Here is a 17613-nt window from a genome sequence, read left to right on the forward strand (position 1 = left end):
AGCATGTCTGCAAGCATCAGGTGGCATCCTTGAGAAACTCAAAATAAGGAAAAGTGAACACTTCAGCACTTCAGAGCATCTCAGCTATGGTGCAGGCGGAAAACAGTTATCAAACCAGACAGCACTTCAGGAACAGAAGCTGTTGCCACTCCTTCATTTATTCTTGAGTTAGAGCTCATCTTCCTTCCACTTGTGGACAACGGGGAACTCCTAGGCACACCCTGCCACTGTTCTAAGCAGGGTTTGATGCTGGGACATTCCCAATCCCAGGCTGCAGCAGCCCTGGAGGCAGCACTAGGACCTTTATTCCAAGGCCATATGTCCAAACAGAGAGTACCTGCCACCTGTCCTGCACTCCCAATGCTCTTTGGCCACAAATTCAGCAGTAAAACTATGTCATGAGTTTCGTTAGTCCCTTCACTCTGTCTCTGTCCAGGTGATGATGCAGCTGCAGAGATCCCTTCCTCTTCTGGTGAGTACATCAGGCTGCTTCCTTGGAAAGGACACCAAGCTCTGCAAACTACACAGTCTCTCAGAAAACAATAAGTCAGTGATTTCTTAGAAAGAAAGAAAGCCCTACCTGGTCCATACATCCCTCCAGAAGGAAAAGAAACAGAACAAGTTTGTGCCTTGCACTTTCCCTTTAACTGCACCATTCTGTACCCACTAAGAACATGAATAGGCGGCTGAAAAAAACAGCCAGTCTTACAAAGCTGTGTTTGTTGAGTGGGAGCATTGCACTGCTATGGTTCAGCACTCCAAGTTTCACAGACAGATCAGCTCCAGATTAATCTATACCCACTTACAAGCCTACTTGGCTCCAGCACCTCGCAGACTTTGTTCCAAACTTTTATTCACCAAACTGTTCTAATCTCAGCATTTATTTCTTCCTAACAGTGCAGATAAGGATGAGATTTCTGTGGCACAGTTTGGTGGCTCTGTGCCACTCGAGGTCACACAGCGCTCTGTGTTTTTGCCTTAAGCCCTTTTAATTTGCTGCTGCTGTTGTTTTACCTTTAGATGACAAACACAACTACTGAAACTCCAGTGAAGGATCTCCGTCTTACAACAGCACTGCACAGCTCCAGATGACCCAGTGTCCTCGTGTCACCCGTCTCGGCCCGTGTATTATGGGCTGTAATCTTGGATGCCATATGTGGTACATCACCAACCTGGGTGAGCTGAGGACAGAGCTGAGTTGCCTTTGTGAGCAGGGGGTGGGCAATGGGAAGGAGGTGGCACTGGATCAGTTCCAGCTAAGAAGCCTTCCCTTTTCCCACAAAAAAAAAAAAGACACGTATGGAATCTCAATGTGACCGCCACTGAAAACAGCACTGCCCTGAGTTAGCAAAACGAGTTCAGGACGCTGAAAAATACTTGGAAACTTCCCACTGTAAATAAAGAAGCCTCTCATACATGAGCCGCAGTGTTGTTGGTTCCTCTCCTTGGAGCAGACACAAGAACATTCCTACACGTTACATGTGCACAGTTTTCACAGCATCAGCTCACCCCGATGTTCTGGGCTCAGTTTCTTCCAACGACCTCCCCAGGTAAGTTGATCAAATGAGCACACGGCCAAACTAAGCCCTGCTTCTAATTCATCTGTATGCAAGAACTGCAAGGCAGAGATGCTTTCATTAGCTCAGACCTGTGGCAAAAGGATGCGTGATACATGTGTGAATCAGCAAGTGATGCATGGCCAACATCTTCCTTTACAACAGGTAAGTACAAACTCAAAGCCTTTAAACACATCACCAAATCCTGTTAGCTCTATTAAATACTTGCTTGGTTCATAGCCTCTAACAAATATCTGCAAAATACAATTACCGAGGTCCATTTTAATACAAGCTATTGCGTTGCAAAGTGCAGCCATATAAATTTTACATGTTACCCATAAAGCCAGCACACACACATAAATAGCTTAACCCCATAAACAAGTAATAAATCATGCATCTAACCTCATCCTGGGGAAAAAAATAACCATCTTTTCAATAACTGTGGCGTGTCATAGGGGAAAATGCAATTTCCCTTCTGAGAATTACACGTGGCAGTAAACCACAGCTTTGTCACAAGTACAATTGTACAAAAGTCTGTTCAAAGTGAATTGTTTCCAATTATTCTGAACACACAGACCATGAGCAGAATTTGGGCTCAGGTATTTGTAGGTATGTTCTCAATAGCTGTAATGCTCCAAAAAACTGCATTGAAACAAGGAGAAGCAGCAAGCACCACGTGAATGTATCTTAGAGCTCACTATACCCACAGTCTGAGCTGTGTAAAGTGCTGAGTAAAACAACTCCCAACGCATCTTCCAACCCCAATGGAGCGGATCAGCCATGAGAAAGCAGAACACTCTGCTGACCAGACACCAGCAGAAAGTCACATTTATTTACCCCTTGCACAAATGCACAGTTATGGCCATCCACCACCAGACTGAAAACCAAAGTTTCCCAGGAAATGACTAAACTCTGTGCAAGAGCAGCAGCCCTGTGATTCAGCACTTATTCACTGGGTGCATCATGGTCTTCCTGAAGGCAGAAGCTGAGCTCCTACAACAGTGAGCTCTGATAACCTTCTCCTGGTCCATCCAGCCCAACTAGAAAGGCTCACAAACTCTTCATCTATCCAAACCAGCACACTTTCTCCACAAGATAGGCTAGCGTGGATGGAATTTCCAAATCAAGCCTGTTTTCAACACAGCAGTACATGCAAGAATCCAAAGAGAACTCCTTATCTTGATTCATAAGATTTAAGACTCATCTGGAAAGCCAATGAAACCAAACAGCTCCCGGCCTCAGGGGCTGCAGATCCTTCTTCATGGGGGTGTTTTCTCCTCTGCTCTCATGCACAGAATCCTGAATTATTTATTTTTTATTTTTATGTGGCCACATAGAAATAGGGTGCCCAGAGAAGTGTGGGTACCCCATCCCTGGAGGTGCTCAGGACCACAGATAGAGCCCCAGGTGCTTGATGGAGGAGTGGGACAGGCCAGGGCTGATTGTGGGGCTGAAGGGGGTTGGAGGTCCTTCCAACCCAACCATCCTATGGTTCTGTGATCTTTAAGGACACTTCCAATCCAAGCCATTCTATCATTTGATGGTTCAGCGACCTTTAAACACTCTTCCAAACCCAACTCAGTCCCAACCCATTCAATGGTTCTGTGATTTTTAAGGACCCTTCCAACCACAGCCATCCTATGGTTCTATGAAAACCATTTGACCGTTTTCACAGTGGATAAGATTAAAATATAAGTTTTTTGTACCTCATCCTGAGTTCAACACCCATCCTTTACCCTTTCGAAGCATTCTCATGGCAATACTTAATGCTCCTGAACGAGGCTTTGATTCCTCTAACAAAAGCCAGCTGCTACAGGTAACCCCACTCCAGGTCTGACACCACAGCAACCCCTTTCCAAGCCACCTGGAAAAGCAGTTTGGAGATACAACCTGTTCCAGGCCAGCTGTACCACAGGTTACCCTTGTAATTAAATGCTAGATTCTTGGATGCCATGTCAGAACGGGAAAAGAAAGAAGTTAAGAGCAATTACTCCACTATCTATTGATCAAACAGTGCTTCTCAACACAAAGTATTCAGGTATGGAAATGCAACTCTCATCTTTTAAACACAGTGTTAGCAGAGCAAGCTAGAGTGCAGGCTGGCACGTCACACTGCATTAGGGCACAATAATTATGTATTTCCAGATGGGAAAACGCTATTGCAAGTAACCGGACGAGCTCGATGATCATACATGTTGGAACAAAGGAAGGGATCTCAGTGAAAAGCATTAGCACTTAAAAGAAAGATTACCCCCCCAAAAATCTCAGTAATTAGAATGAATTCAGCAAAACCATAGAGATGAGAGTTCTGTCACCACGTTCTCCCTATCTTGATTCCCTCAAGGCAGTGATACCAGGTATGTGTTCATGAGGATGGCACTCCCATTCCAAAGAAAAGGGCAGCTGAGAAAGTGATGGCTGCTGAAGACACCAAAATGCTCTGTTTTTCCCAAAACATTCAAATCTGAAACACACACCACAGTCATTTTATAGCATTAACAAGTGCTTTCTCACAGTTGCTATTCAACAGTATTAGTCACCGCAGTAGGATCCCACTACTTGACATCAAAGCAAGAGAATTATTAATTTTTATCCAGCCTCAAATTAGTGTGCGACACCAGTCATTTAACTTTCAGAAACTCCCACCAAATTCCAAAAGCATATTTGACAAAGAGATAGGAGGCACAGCCAGCCAGCAACTAAGAAATAAATCACCCTTAGTTTTGCTTTTTCACTTCTTTTAAGCCTGACTAGTGGGAATCCAGGCAAAAGACATCAACACTCATCTGTGCTTTGCCAAATATCCTTAAGTCTGCTTCGCACGTGGTAGTTCAGAATAGCCCCATCAGAAATAGAGTCCCAGGAAAGCAGAGCTGTGCTCCAGCTGACAGCACGCCGTGCCAGGACTGCTGCTCTGTGCAGGGATGAGGCCAAGGAGTGAAGAAACTGTTCAAGTTGGCTGCAAGCTTGGGAAAGCCGACTGGAACAGAATGAACAGAAGAAAATGCACTGGGCAGCATGGCACGGCAGCGGGCTCAGCCCTGCGCTCAGTGCGGGCAGTGTGAAGCTTTCAGCTCTGTTTACATCAGCAACCCTGGCTTCTTGAGGAATTTCACTGCTAAGGAAACCATGTTGGCATGTCACCAGCAAGCCTAAGAAAAGCCATTATGCTGTCAGCTGCAATGTTCTTTACAGGAAAGATCATGCAAGAAGCAACTTCTGTTTGGACTCTTTTGGCTTGTTGAGGAGCCCAAGAGTCTGCCTCAGAAGCACTTTGTTCAGATGCTGGAGAGTAGGATGCGGAAAGATCCTCCTGATGTGAGCACCTTCATTGTGGAAGATCCAAGCAATGGGCAGCACAGGCTCCTGCAGCACACACAGCACAGCTTGACATTGTGGCTGCATGACACAGAAGCTGCATCACGCTCCAGCTCAGCCCAGGAGCTGAGAACCTCTGGAAGATTTATAGCAATGCTACTGAATGTAAATACTTCAATGGGAATGAAGCACTGCTCCCTGCATACCAATAGCTCCTGTCTAATTCTGCACACAAATACTTTAAAAAAAAAGAAAACTGCATTCAATTTTTGGTACAAAATACCAAAGTAGAAAAAAAAAACATGTTACTATTATAAGGGAAGGAATTGCCCAGCTCAATTTACTGGCCTCGTAATGCAGGATGCTGCAACACTCAGCCCAATTACAACATGTATTTCTGTTGCTGCGAAATGACAGGACCGCACCAGCTGTGTTCTTCATGCCTTGCACCAACATGACACTGCTGTCACAGTGTATTCTCATACAACTGAAGGCAAATCTTCTATCACCAGTGGACCCTGAACCTAAACAAACAGGCTTAGAAACAAGGAAGAACCCATTCAACATGCTATCTCTAGAATCACAATCACTGCTCACAGCACATTTCCCTTCCAGGGCCTCTTTAAGGGTGCAGCATCTCCTTTTCCAGTTTCAATAAACTGAATTCTCAAATGTCTGTCTTGCAGAGGGAAGGAAGTATGGAGAAATCAGGATTATTTAAGAGCACACAGTCAGCAACTTGCCAAAAAGGAAAAGAACACAAACAAAACGAACGACAGAGCACACAGAAAAGATACTGCAGTCATTGATGGGCTTTTAGACATAATCTTTGACAGAAAATTATTTTACTGTAAAGAATTCCTGTATTCATCTTCCCAAATACTACGTGTTTATCACACAATGTGTCACCGTGGCCTCGTTAAAAAGCCGTTCCTGAGATCACTGCTTCTAACCAACCACTCACATAAGCAAAATTCACAGGAGAAAACTTCCAGCTTGCTGATTTCTCATTAGTGAAAAATAAAGGAGGGGATGACAACGAAGTAATCACAAAACAAATGACTCCAAAGCACCTTGTGTGAGGTTCTCAGTGAGCAGGGAATAGAGGCACTCCATCAAACAAGGAACAGAGGATAACACAGAGCTCTGGACAATCACTGCTTTGTTCGCACAACAAATAATTAAAGCCTCCCCAGCAGCCCCACAGCGAGGCTGAGAAAACATCTCATCTGAATTCCTCCTGGCTCTCCCTACACCACCATTTCTGCAGAGCTCCTTGGGAAGGCAGAGTTACTCAGGCCTGGCAGCACTTGGCTCCTATTGGGAAGGGACTCTGGGGAGGATCCATGCACCAACACCTTCCTGCTGGAGGAGCAAAGCGATGGCTGTGAGACACACCAACTCCCAGTCATCACAATGACCAAAGAGCAAACCTGGCAGCTTCCAACTGCACGGCCTCCACTTTAGAAGACTGCAAAAAACAGGGACTGACCCCAACACAATACATCTGACACCTGTAATATTAATGAGTCGGCCTTGAAGTACACACAAGAGCTGAGTATCAATGAAAAGGGAGGCATGTTTCACACCTGGCACCTGGTGTATCACAGCAAAGAGGCAACACTGCTTTGCTGGATAAGCAAACACCTCAATAGATCTGTTCTCCAAACTGTTCTGTTTGGCTTTGATGCTCCTGCACCTTCTTCCCACGAAGGCGAGAGACACTTGATACAGTGGAAATACACTCACTGAGATTTATTTATAATAAAAAGGGGAAAAAAAACAAACACATTCTCCTAGAAATGACAAAGCTTTCAGTAGGTAAATTAAAAGCTCTTGTTAGTAAGTTCAGTATTAAAGAATCAAAGGATGGTGCTAGCTATAAACAAATACTTTAAACAACAGATCGACTGATCCAGCCAACTGGGAAGAAACACGAGCTGGTAAACAAAAGTGTGCTCTGCAGAAGCCAGAATTTGACTGCATTTCCCCTTCGTTGTTTGCAGCCTGAATCACCAACAGCTGATTTGGGGATGGTCAGAGTGGGGCTCATTCACAGCTCTGGGCACTGGCAGCTGCGATGCACAAACCCCTCTGTAGCCCTGATCAAGAACTTAATGAGCACCATGCAAAAGCACCATGAGTTCTGTAGCACAGGCACAGAGTGGAGAAAAATAACAATAAAGATCAATCTCTAAACTGCTTCCAAGTGTTTCCCAGGACAAATAGTTTCCTGCCTTGAAAGGAAACCAACCTGATCAAGGGCTGCTCTCATGTCCTGCACTCATCACATGAAGAAAATGTCTTAAATGTGAAAGGCAAAACTCAATTTCTACGAACAAGTACAAATGTCGTGGTGTATTTGTGCTAATGAGGTTCAGCCTGTCCAAAAGCAAAACGTACCATTAAAATGCTGGGTTAAAAACGTGTAAATAAGAGCATCTCAGCAAAAGCCAAGTGCTGCCTTGTCACCAAACAATGCCTGCTTGCACAAAAGCAATGCAGGATCAACCTGAGTGCAGAGCTGCTGGGAAGGCACTACACTGCTCAGGGACTGCTGCTCACCTGTGGTTTTCTCTGCAGAGCCATTGCAGATCAGCCCTCATGGCAAGGAGTTATGGCTGGGATGTGAGCAGTACCTGCTTGGCTGGGCTCGAGCTGAAGGAATGGAAGAAGTGCTGGATCTGTTCTGTGGTTGTTTATGGCAGAGCTACCTACAGAACAGGACAAACTTCTTGAATGTGTTTTGTTTTTTTTCAAGTCATAAATCAGAATGAATCAAACCACATTCCATATTGGAAGTTCATCAGAGCGCTCTCTCAAGTTGTCCTCATGTATAACCACCACAGGGAAGAAAGCCTAAATCTGCTAAAAGCTTTAAAAAGCCTTAAATTAAATATTAATATTCTGAAAGGGATGAAGCCAGCACAAAAACAAGGCTCCTCACCACTCCGGTTCTGCAGAGCCCAGAGCTACAGATGAAAGGTTTCTTGCAAACAGGGATGCACTTCTTTTTCCCAGATTTTATTTAAAACATGCTAGGTGGTATTATGAACTAAAAAAAGCAAAACAAAACAGCCAAAAAACCAGCTACAGCTGTACATGTTGAGAACTGAGAGCTGCCTGAGCAGTGCAGTGAATGACTAACAGCAGCTAATTGTTATGTCAGTTAATGAAAAGCAGAGCTGAACGGTTATCAGTACTGGGTTGACCTTATGGGTCTGTTTGCCACGTTGAAGATAAAGTTAGAATCCTTCCCTCCCCGATTCCACTTTTGATGCTTAATCACATTTGCTCATCTCCAAGCCACGAACCTCAAGAGGGAAATGCATTAAAAGAAATGGATTCAGCTTTATTTCCAGCTGTTGCTTTGACCTGGTCTCACCAACCTCAAGAAAGACATCTCCATGAAGAAGTCCTCTGGCAGCCCTGGTTGGTTTTTGCATGTTGGGCATTTCCTTGAGGTGTCCCTTTGTATCCTTCAGTTACACATTGAGCTCCCTCCTGTTCCCTCCGCTTTAAGGACGCTGGTTGATCAGGTGTCAATAGCAACCTGGAGCAACTTGCCAAAAGCTGCCCAAAAAATCTAATGGAGTGATGGCACCAATTACTTCATTTTAATGAAAGTGAGATTGTACTTTCATTTTTCATTCTGCAACAAATTTAATGCAAGAGTGACTGTGCTGTTCCCCTCAGCAACAGCCAATCTCCCTCAAAGTCAGAAGCATCACTTTAAATAATGAACAGAACCCTTTGTTCACCACTAGCCTTTAATCCTAACCGTATTAGCCTGGTTTTCTTACTATGCCCTCCAAGTCACTCATCTAAAACAGAAACCCTGAAGTGTGAGCTCTAGCTCTCACAGGAAGGAAGCCTGCAAGGCTAACTGTGCTCTCTCTAGGCAGGGGTATAGAGACATTTAAGAACATACAACCCTAAGGTGTCTAAAGGCAAACAAACAAAAGAAACAGGACTAAAGTTAGAAGTTTTGCGCCAGAAAAAAAAAAGCAAGTCTGATTTAACACCCTCTGCAATTCTTAGCAGGGACACAGAGGACTCTGATCCCCGTTTAAAAACACCTGATGGAAGGTACAACTGCATGCGGGTATATAGGGCAGAACTGCAGATGTTTGGCAAAGCTGCTGGTTCAGCTCCACAGCACGACGTCGGTGCAGTTATCTGATGGCCATGGCCTAATTCCACCTTTACTCTGGCTGGCAGAAAAGCAGGGGACTTTCCAGGCCTCTTCCTTTAACTTTGTAACTGCAGATGCTCTACCCACTCTAAAACCTGGCAGTTTTATGCAGCACTGCAGTCTGCCCATCTCAGGATCATCCCAATTGTGCTCCTGCTGCTCTGCTGTACAATTCATCCCAGTGTCTGTGCTCCAGTGTGACTCATTATCCCTCTCCAGCCCACTCTGCACCATTCCAAGCAGCAGCTTGGTGAGACTCCCCACCATTTCTGTGTTTACCCCCAGCCTTACACTTGAAGGGATCAGAATCTAACACTTGCACTTCAGTTTTTCTGCTATTGATGACAACATAAAAAGTACTTGAGTTAACCATCTGTTACTACACCTAATGGAGCCGTAATCACTGGCTATCACCCATTTCAAAGAGCATTAAAATGTTTATAAAACCAGTCTGTCAATGTAATAATGTTAACAGGAAGACACCTGTACCTTTTGGATACAACACTACTATTGCAGCAGGCCCTTGCTTCCAACTGCAAACATAATGGCTGTTTTCATAGCAGTCTGAAGCACCACAGACTATTCCACAGTTTGGGGGTGGGAGCAGGAAGGGCTAAGATTGTGCTGACAGCAGGGATTTAAGGCAAGACAGTCTGCCTAGAAAGAGAAACTGAGGTCCAAGGAGTGAGCTTACAATAAAGGAAAACCTCTGAAAAAGGAGGAATGGAGACAACAGGCGCCAGTTTGGATTGCTGCCCTCCAATTTGTCCAGAAAGACCTGCCTGCTGGCTCCATCCAGTTTATATAAGTAAAATCTGTAACAGAAAAAGAATGGTATTTGGGAAATAAAGCAATCACTTCCCTTCATTATGCCTTGTGCAAGAGGATATTCTTAAGTATTTGGCATTCTAGAAGCACAAACTGGTACAGTAGATAAAGCACAATCAGTTCCTCGCCTTAGATGATCCCACTAAACATGATGCTGCTGTCTCAGCCAATCTGCAGTACCCAAAAAAAGCCCTTACAGACAGTGGTACCTCAGACAGAAGTTCCCTGCTGCCCTAATTCTGCACAGGACGACAAAGCACAACTCCTGAAAGCCTGGAGGTCACATTCAGGTAGAGACCACAGACAGAAGCTGTGCTCACAACGTGATACCTTCACTGCGGCTCCCTGCAGCATGACGCCTGTCCTGACTGTTCTGTGCGCAGATACCACTGAATACTTCATGCTGAAAGCTTGAAAAGGGAGAAGAGTCAGCCCAGAAACGCAGCCTGCAGGAGCCAACCTCAGCTCCTGCAGTGATGTGATGTGACTGCTGGAACAGCTACACATGACACTAAAACCTTCTTTCCATATAGAGGGAAGGGAAACAGCAGAGCAGTGCAGATTTCAAAGTGTGTCCATTTCTAATTTGCTTAGTTTCACCGGCTTAAAACTGAAGTTTATTTTGAGAGCTGAGTTTTTATCTCCCCTTTCCCCCCTCCCTTTCTTTTTATTTAAGGACATAGCAAATCGAGAAGTAGGAATTTATCACCAGGAGAAAGCAGCCATCAGAGGCACAAAGCAGCCCCTGACCACTGCAAACATCTCCTTCCCTGTGACCAGGACACAGTCGCAGACAGGATCAGGGCAGTCCCATAGCAGACCAGTTCTGCCAGTGCTCTCGCTCAGAAGATCCATTTCTCACAGTTAAATGCTGCACTGACAGACCCACTGGATGAAAACTCCAAGAATTAAGCACAAGATTCTGCATTCAAACAACAACCAGGGTCTAGAAAGCTAATGTAGACTGACATGCAAAAGTGTGCAATCATTTCCATGTGGCTGCCTTCATCTTCTTTACATATGAGGCCAAGAAGGCCCCTGAGGCTGTACTAGTGCCTAAATGGGAGCAGGTTTCCTTTGGTCTCTAACAAAGGCTTTAAGCAATGGGCAAGCTGCCCTGGCCTAGTTGCCTTCTTCCTTTTCATACATGGCTCCATCCGCAGATAACACAGGATGGCCCTGAATTTGCACAATCAGAAGTAAAGGATATCACAGGAAACCCACATCAGCTTTTCCCCTCCATGTGCTAACTCCCTGGAACAACCAGCAGAGTCCCTTTCGTTTACGTATCTAACAGCAGACGGTATGTTCAAAGCTCAAGCATCAACTGGTTTAGTGAGTTAAGAAGAGAGATGCTGTCTGCAATTGCTTGGGGCAGAATGTGCTGAAGGAGCAGAAATCGACCTTTCAGCTGGGATTCCATGAAACAGCTTCAAACAATCCCTTCAAAACATGGAAACAACCCAACAACTGCAGGCTTGCTCCCATGCAACAATAACTTTCGGAGACTTTCTGTCACACTTCACCCACGGAAAATGGAAACTATTCTAAAATAGCTATTCTCGAAAGCAGAACTATAGAAAAAGCAGCCTTACGTTGCCCAAATCTCTCTGCTTCACTAGTTCCTTTCATTCTTCTCTTCTTGGACTGCTCTGCGGTCTGTTCTATCCTATGTCAAATATTCAAAAGGAATATTACTCATTTTTTAAGGCTGTCAGCTCCCCTGGCTGGACCCACACAACCAAGGCTGTCACTCCATGCTAAGAGCAGCACAAAGCAAGCGCACCCCGAGCTGTCCTGCTGCCAGACCTCCCATAACCTGAAGCCAAACTCACTTCTAACAGCAGACTATTTACTCCTTCCCCAGTTCCCCACGCCAAGCTTTTGCTTTTATCCTTCTGCCCAAATAGTTCTGTCCCAGCTGGAAGAGGAGCACAGCCTGCAGTGCTGTGCAATGCCTGCATCCAGCTTCACAGGAAGCTGTTCTGGGGTGTTAAGAACAGAAATACAATGATTTTCCTAAGAGAACAGGCCAAGCTATGGCATCTCACATGGCACTGGACTGCTTCTATTATTTCAAAGGGATTATTTGAAGCAGTTCTATGTGGCTTTCTCCATCAAGTTTAACACAAGAAATTACCTTTTCACTCCAGGGAAATACATGGGCTGAATATCATGAACCATCACTGTGTAGCACTGAAAAACTGAGAAAGATTACTGCAGGTAAGCACACACGTGACAAATCCGGACAACTCCTTTGGGCTGCAGGATGGCATTTCACAGCCCCGTACAAACCCAAAGGACAGCAGTCAGTACAGGATGTAAAGCAATGTAAAGTGAGCACTACTTGTCTGGACAAGAACCAACAACCCAACCCTGGCCTCCCCTAGAAGCCCTGGAAGTGGTGACAGCCACCCTTGGCAGACAGGACTTTGGGCCCTGGAAGGAGCTGCACCAGCAGGATCAGAATGTGGGCTGAGGAGAAAGGGTTTGGCTGTCTTACTTTTCCAAAATGGTTTCATTCGGCTTTCTTTAAAATCAACTTATCCACCATGGAAGCACAAAGGAGACGAGCTATTAAGTAAGTAATTACCTTGGAAAACACATGACAGTGTGTAATCGCAATACATCAAATATGACTCTGCTTTACACCTCTCTTTACACCTCCCATGCTACGATGAGATATACCAGAAGTGCTTTACTGAGGCTCTACATGAGGAATAACCTTTGGATACATAAAAACCAAAGGGGAATTACATCTTCCTGTTGGCTGCTCTAGGCAGGCATTATTTTTTTCTTCTTTTTCAAAGGCCTGCAGCAATAAAAGTGCTCTGAGTGCCCTCCACAGCAACAGCACCTCTGAGATTCTGGATCTTCCTGATCTGGGAGAACAATGACAGCAAATCTGCTGTGCTCAGACATCTGTGTCTGTGCTCAAAGTGACCAAAGCAGCTTTCTTAAGTATTTCATGCTCATGGTGAGCAGCCTTACGCCATTTTTACATGGTGTAATTTTAAAACAGGACTTAACAAGTAAAGTGTATCAAACACAGGAATGGCCAGGCAGAACAGCAGTGTTTGTTCAAGGTTTCTAGGTGTGGCAGCAGCCAAGACATAATAGGATTATTTATATCTGACTCATTTGCTTTGTCTTCATCCACGATTCTCCTGCTTTAGGACTCAATGATTGACTTTTTTCCTACAAAACAGGATAAAAAATTTTTTTTTTTTTAAATTCAGGAGACTTTCAAGAGGGACTGAAGAACTTAAAGCAGAGAGGGGTAATTCCATAGATGCAATGCTGACACAAAGCAGTCAGCAGGCTGCATGTTTCCAGCTCTTCCCTGCCCAGCCATCATCCATGGAGCTGGGGCTGAGTGCCCACGAGCTCTGCTCTGTGCATCCCTGCTTCCTGCCTGCAAACTGAAAACACTTCCCCCTTTTCACTAGATCAGCTTCCAATCCGACATTGTGTAAGCGTGGAGGTTTTCATCTAATTACAATAAGGATTGTTTGCTTTTTTTTTTTTTCCTTTCCTTTTAATTCACAAGGGATCACTTGAAATTTCTGCCCTAAGAATAAACACAGATCCCTGTCTGAAAAAAAACCCAAACCATTGACATGAGCACTCTGAGATCTACCTTTTAATAACACAACACCAGCTCCACTCTGTGTTGTTCAGTGTTTTCTTTGATATTGCCAGAAGAGTTTTAATAACCTCACAAAAATAATCCCTAAGTTTGGTTTAAGACCAACGCTGCACACAAAATGAAGTAAATTGTTCGACTTAAAAAGGAAACGTACGTTCTTAAAAGCTTCATCAATTGTCCCCTGCAGCTCACAGCTCCACAAAGCACACAGTTGGGACTGTGGGTTGTTGCTGATGGAGGAGGGAACATGATGAGGTGGGATCTGATCCTGCTGCTAGAAGCTGTGTAAGGAGATGTGGCTGTGGGGTGAGGGCACAGCACAGCACACACAGGAAGGAGCAAACCTCCCCTTCTCCATCCAAAGGCACAAACAGAAGATGGAAGCTCTGTTTATTCCTCCACACGGAGGATCGAGGCACTCTTATCTCCATTCAATCACCTGACACTGCTCTCTCCAGCACAGGGTGAATAAGCAGCGCCTGGAATGTGCCGTGTCACTGCCAGCACCTGGGAGGAACTGCTGCTCACTGCTCCTTCCTGGTGACGGTGCACGGTGTGGCAGGAGCTCAGCTCAGCACAGAAAGGCAAAGAGTGACCCCTACAACCACTCAACTTTGCTCACTGCTCTTTCTAGAAAGTGACCAGAAAAACTCTTCCCCTCCCCCAGGGTTATTTTTTGGCTGGGCAGCATATCTGCATGATCACTGCTTCCAGAAGCACATACAGCTCCCAGCTGGTAATTACAGGGAAAGGTGATGATGAAGACGTGATGATGGGGCAAGGAAAGCACCCTTATCAGGAACCCCACACTGACATACGTGCATTCATCGCTGTTCTCAGCCAGGAGGTTACAGAACTTCCAGAAAAGGTGCTTCACATTTGAAAAGGTTCTTCATTTCCAAGATCAGTCAGCACTCTAAATGAAAAGCTGATGCACTGAAGTGAGACAGCAGCAACACAAAACTTCCCTTAACACAGCCTCACCCGACCCTACCTTTCCCAGGAGGCCGCAATCACAGCTTGTTGCCATCTGCACAGCACCATCCATCCTCCTGCCACTACAGCTACTGAGCACAGGGAAAACTCACAGCGGAAAAATACTTCTCCTTGGCTTCCTTTGATGAAATTCAGCAACAGACAGTGAAGTATGATGCGATCCATCAGTTCCCAGCAGAACAGCAGGGCCTGCATTAGAGCTGTGTGGCTGCAATGGCAGGGCTGCCTGGATAAGACACAGACAACACTTCTTTCCCCTGTGCTGCTCGGATCGAGAAATGCATTATAAACTTACATTAGAGGAACAAAAGCGTTGCTATTCCAAAGTACATTTTCTTAATGCAGAACGACTGTGTGTATTTCTAGGTTGCGGCTAAGTCCTCTTTGCAATACGTGCTTTATTTCCAACAACAGGAAGGTTTTGTTCTCCAGATCCTTTATGACTAAGGTACAGTGACAAGGGAGAGGAAAAGCATCCCAAACAATCCTTTTCCAGCGCTGCACTTTAGACCTGATGTCTGACATCAGTCCTGATCCCAGAGGCAAAATAGGAGCGTTTTATCCACTAAGTCACCCAGCTCCCACGGCTACAGCCATCCAAAATGGAATGCATTACTCCTGCATTCAAACATATGTTTTTGAAGGCAGCCAGCCATCCGGCTGCCCTGAGAGAGATTCCAGAAGACCTAATTTTATCAGGCTGGGATACAAGTCTCTTGGTTGCTGCTGCTCCCCAGGGACGTGGAGCTGCTGGATGCAGGTTGTCTGATTGCTGGGGAACAATTCTCAGCTCAGCTGCTGATCATTGCAGCAGTAACTCACAGCCCAGCACAGGCCCTGAAGGCTCCGTGGGCTCCCACCTCCATGGAATTCACACAGTTTCTATCAGCACTTCTCAAGCCCAGAAGAATTAGAAAAGGTGATGTTGGCAGAAAAGTTCAAAAACTTTTAAAAAAGCCTTTTCTTTTCTCTCAGAAGTTACACTAAACAAAACAAGGTGTTCGTTCACTAGAGCCAAAAGCACAAGGTGCTCTTACATCAACTGTCTTTGGTACAAACATAACCTGTGTGTGTATAGCAAGGTGTGCTGCAGACACGCTCAGCTTTGAAGTTTGAAGGAAAAAAAGTGCAGGATGATAGAAATGAGTGTTTTACTCAAGGCCAGAGGAAAAAGCAGCAGTGGAGAGCGTTACTCAGAGTGAGGAATACAGGTGTGAGGCTTTGCCCAAGACTTGTCATCAAAATGTAATGGGAAAATTTGTGTAGCAGATGGAAGGCGGCCGCCTGCACAGCAGCCGTTAGCCATAAATCACCACTTCCCTCACACACGGTGCAAATTTAACAATCTTCCATTCTAATTAATAGAATGAGGCACCCTGGCCTGATGACTCTCCCCTGACTTCACAAGGCCTAAGAAAAATGCTGGATTGAACCAACGTTAACAGAAGATTGCTTCAGTTCCAATCCTTAACGAGGTCCCACAAGGAGCTGAGCAGAGCACTGAGCTCAGGAAGTGCCTTTTGTAACTTGGAGGCAAAGCAGCTTCAAGAAAACCATGTGAAGAAGTTATCTGGGCGTCATATTTGAGGCAAATCAAAACAGGAAAGTATTCCGCTTTTGCTTGCACCTCTGGGATGTCTCACCATTACTTCACTCTTTGGCTTCTGAAACTCGCCACTGAATAAACATGATAAATCCAATGAAAAGAAAGCTTCATGACAAAAACTAATTAGAGAGAGGGAATCCGGAAGGAACCCATCACCCCTTCTGACACAGAACCAGTGAACTACAAACACACGGGGTCCTTTGCACGCCCATTTCTTCATGGAGCTCCAAGTGCTTTCCAGGCAGACGCATGCCTGCCAGACCTGCGACCCGGCTGCACACAGTTCTGCTGCCATCCATCACGTCTACCCCTTCATGTTTCATGCTACAGAATCTAAAATAGAAAGCTGAAGATCTAGGATGCCACAAGAAACACCAGAGAGAGCTTTACTGCAGATTTATCAGGCTAACAGCCCCGATCAACGCTTCCAGCCTAAGCATCCAACTGAAACTGCAAATAGCACCAGTAGTAAGAGTGAGCAGCATTAAAGGCAACACAGCAATCATTGCTACCAGATGTCCCCTCCACCCAGCTGAGGAAAACTGGTTCTAACTCCAGCAAGGCTACACAGAAGCAAAGGAGGAGGTGGAGGAGTGCCTTCAAAGCCTCTAATTTCCTCCTCTCCCCAAGGCAAAGGGTCAGAGCTGAAGCTTTTAAAAATAGCCTCGAACCTGCACCTCATTTCCTAAGAATAGGAGCAACAGTGCAACCAGATGCACATTCTTAAACTCTCCAGGTTGTTCTTTGTTATACTAACCTGGATGCTCCAAATGCTTTTCTTGCATGGTGTAACCCACTCCTGGTCACAATCATAGTGTTTCTCCAAACCACCCATCACCCAGCACTCTGCTTTGACCATGTGCAGGGTATAAATGTGATGTTCTTGTGGACCTCCTGTATGATGGACTGCAGACAGTTTTGCTGACTTGAGCTGTATTTCTTGCTGGCTACCACACTCACCACTTCTTTCCCTGCCATAAAGCTTAATAAAATACCATTAGAAATGAAAGCTCTTATCGGGATCTTGGTAGAGCCAAATGAGGCAGGGATGAGCACCTTGAATCTGTATGTACAGCTCTCCATGACGTGCTCCAAAAGGATTTTTCTGCATTTCAAAGCACTGCCTCGGAACTGTACCTTTGTTGGCTGCATACGGCAAGGCTGCGTCAAAGCCAGACACAGATTTCTCAGCAGATTTGGTACCCATCTGCTGTCAGTCCTGCAGGTAAATTAAAGAAGCAACATAAAAGCTTCCCCATTACCAGTTTTGCCTAATGCAGGACTTGTGGGTGCAATGCTGCGTAAGAGCACAAAAACCACCTGTGAGTCCTGCTAACTACAAGACAATCAGATCTGACTTGCTTACGCTCATAAGCTTCCTCCAGCCTTTTCTGTTACAGTCACAGCTCCCCTCTGAACAATAGGGAGAAAACTGAAGTGAAACTTCTCTGCCCACTCAGCAAAC

General features: G+C 45.2%; 1 protein-coding gene across 1 annotated transcript in view; it reads right to left on the reverse strand.

Annotated features, from left to right (window-relative positions):
- Positions 1-17613, reverse strand: part of DIP2B (disco interacting protein 2 homolog B) — a 59389-nt gene that overhangs the window by 37633 nt on the left and 4143 nt on the right. The window lies entirely within an intron of this gene.

This window comes from Coturnix japonica, linkage group LGE22C19W28_E50C23, assembly GCF_001577835.2.
Source record: "Coturnix japonica isolate 7356 linkage group LGE22C19W28_E50C23, Coturnix japonica 2.1, whole genome shotgun sequence".
Classification (NCBI taxonomy): domain Eukaryota; kingdom Metazoa; phylum Chordata; class Aves; order Galliformes; family Phasianidae; genus Coturnix; species Coturnix japonica.